This window comes from Cnephaeus nilssonii, assembly GCF_951640355.1.
Source record: "Cnephaeus nilssonii genome assembly, chromosome: X".
Classification (NCBI taxonomy): domain Eukaryota; kingdom Metazoa; phylum Chordata; class Mammalia; order Chiroptera; family Vespertilionidae; genus Cnephaeus; species Cnephaeus nilssonii.
In genome coordinates, this window is record NC_137071.1 from 18,522,046 (window position 1) to 18,525,253 (window position 3,208).

General features: G+C 43.5%; 1 pseudogene across 1 annotated transcript; it reads left to right on the plus strand.

Annotated features, from left to right (window-relative positions):
* The first annotated feature begins 240 nt into the window (after positions 1-240).
* Positions 241-1,920, plus strand: LOC307096120 (calmodulin-binding transcription activator 1-like; annotated as a pseudogene). Its single transcript has 2 exons — positions 241-310; positions 1,652-1,920. The product of its transcript is annotated as a calmodulin-binding transcription activator 1-like (transcript).
* Positions 1,921-3,208: the final 1,288 nt, after the last annotated feature.

Sequence of the window (3,208 nt, forward strand, 5' to 3'; positions counted from 1 at the left end):
AACATGTTTAGCAAGAGGAACAGCATGCTTTGAAAATGCCTATCAAAGGAATTTAATCATAGTGTAAAGGCTCCTGGGGTGAGCCTGGGTAGCACAATCCTGCCCTGTTCACCGTTGCAGTTTTATTTCATGTATTGTGCGCAGTAACGCTTCATATAGCAGTGAGGATGCTTGATTTGGGCATTAGGATGTTTCTGATCCCCCAGGAAGCTTTTCTGCCTCAACAGGTTGCAAGCCGCCATGGCTGCCTTTGATGAAGCCATTTATCTTGGTGCCAGCAGCAGGACATTGAAAGAGTGCACATGGGAAGGTCTGCAGCGGATTAGACATGCATTTGTGGAGTGAGAAGATTATTATTGACAATCAGCTTGGAGAAGATTTAGGTCATATGTTCTTCTGCACAAGGCTGCTGAACTGCCTTTCTGGAAACAGTGAGAGGTGGGGGAATCGGGTGGGTTTCTTTAATCTCAGTCCCTTGCCAATTCCAGTCAATTTTTATTTTAAAAACTGAAATGAATTCTGGTGGACATTGTACCCAGGTGATGAAAGTACTTGACTGGAAATTTGCACAATAATGTGCGCTCATCTGTGGTCTGCCCTTCTTGAGCAGCATCTTAGAAAACCACAGAAGCCATGCTCAAAACACTAAACAACCCAACCAGTAGCATGTGCATAGAGCCTGTATCAGTTAGCTTTTGCTACATAAAAACAAACCTTTCCAAAACTGGTGGCTTTACTAGTCACAATTTAGCTCACAATTTGGTGGGCTGCCTGGGCAATTCTTCTGGTCTCGGCTGGCTCTACTGATTTCTGCTGGTTTCCTTCACGAATCTGCAAAACAGGCTGGCAGTTGGCTCGCTATTGTCTGGTAGCTGGTTGACTGTGGTTCTTCTTCTTATGGTGTCTGATCTTCCAGAAGGCTAGTTGAGACTTAATCACATGGTTGTCTTAGGATCCCAAGCATAGCCATAGGGCAGACCCCAATATGCAAGGGCTGTTTTAAGCCTCTGCCTGGATCATGTTGGCTGTTGTCCCATTGGCCAAAACAAGTCACATGGCCCAGATGCAAGGAATGGAGGAAAGTACCGCCCACATCCTGATGGGAAGACCTGCAACATCAATATTGCAAGGGTGTGGAGTAGTGCATGGAGGAGCATTTTTGGTCATTTTCCTTTTTGTTACTGATCTTAGAGAGAGGAAGGGAGGGAGGGGAAGGGGGGGAGAGAGAGAGAGAGAGAGAGAGAAAGAGAGAGAGACCGAGACCCATTGGTTGCCTCCCGCACATGCTCTGACTGGGGACTGAACCCAAAACCCAGGTATGTGCCCCGACCAGGCATCAAACCCATGACCCTTGGGTGTACAGGATGAGGCTCTAACTAACTGAGCCACATCGGCCAGGGCTGGCCATTTTTACAATCTATCACAGAGCCATTTCCAATTTACGAAGTGTTTCCCATGCAGCACTTTTCAGTACAACCATGTGAGACTGAAACTGGTTTCCATTTTACAAATGAGTCAACTGGCCCAGAGAATCTGAGTAGCTTAGCCAGCTAGCATCTCAAGCTATAAGAAATAGAGAAACACGAAGGTGGCAGTAGGAGGTATGCACTCGGTGGTCAGGTCACCAGGAGGAGGAGGATGTGATGCATAGAGGGAAAATGGCTGCCAAAAACAGGCCAGAGGAGCATTTCCCAAAGTGTATTCTGCGGAACTAGCACCTACTATGCTTTCAACACTGCCTCCTCTAGAAGATGTTCATGGGAAGAGCAATAGTAGTCATATATAAAAATCTTTTCACTGAAAAAGCCGCTTGAATGTCTGCCGAAATGTTCAAGTTTACCTCAAAAGAGGCTCCATTGGAACACTAATGAGAGATCATGCTGCAGCTATCTTTTTGGATTTCTTTTGAATAATGAGTGATCCTTCACCTTTGATCCCTGACCTGCGTTACCTTGGTAACCATTATATTTTTTAAATTTAATTTTAAAATTTTGGAGTACAAGCTGTAACATTTCGTCTCTCAAAGTGTAACACGCTGATTTCCTCAAATAGAGATATCCCTCTGAGCCAGAAATTTGCAAAATGCTGTCTTCATTTTCTGTATTAAAATTCATTTCAGTTTTTAAAATAAAAATAGAAATTTTTTTTAAAAAAATAGAGAAACTTAGCTCTAAAAGTATGTTCTTGGTATCTCAGCTTTTTTGTTTGTTTCTTATATCAGGTTTTAAAATTCAGACTCCAGGGCTCCACCAGAGGTTCTGAGTCACTCAAGTCTGCTGAGGATCTTGGATCTTCATTTTTAACAGGTAACCTTAACCCCAGGAGATCCTGATGCAATTGCTCACGTGAGAAATACTGGCCTATATTATGATACTGCATTTTCATGTTATAATAGAAAGCCCACACACTACAATTCCTATGGTCAGTTTTCCAGATCCACAAGTTAAAAGGATTGGAACCATTATTTAACTTCTCTGAGCCTTTGTCTTGATAGCTGCAAAAAAAAAGAATAAGAAGAAAGACCCCCATAGTGTGGGTGTGAAGATTAAGTGAATAACCTGTGAAGCCCTGAGCCTGGTGCTTAGCAGATGCTCAGGAAGTGTTATTTTTCTTGCCTCTTCATCTCCAGAAGCCCTAGGATCCACTGATAAGACAAGTCTCTGAGAAGTGGAAAAGTTGTTTCTAGAATGCTTTGCAGACCTGCACTGTCAATACCTATAAATGAGAAATGATGGTCAAATATTCATCAGCACCTCTGAAAGCACATAGCTCTGTTGGAGGAAAAAAGGTATCATATTCTTCAGAAGCCTAAACATCATGCTTGAAAACACTGACAGGCCTGGTAGGCAACAGCTGTTGTCATTAGAGACAAACTACACTCAGTGGCCAGATTATTATGATCTCTGAACACATAATAATCTGGCCACTCAGTATACATATATATTAGAGGCCCGGTGCATGAATTCATGCATGGATGGGGTCCGGCCAGCCTGGCCAGGGGGAGAGGACATGGGCGGTTGGCCGGCCTGCCTGCTGGTTGAACTCCTGGTCAAGGGGACAATTTGCATATTAGCCTTCTATTATATAGGATATACACTGAGTGGCCAGATTATTATGTGATCAGAGATCATAATAATCTGGCCACTCAGTGTATATGCACAAGAAGCACAGAAGGGCTGGTCATGTCTCAACCCCTCCAGTCTTTTCC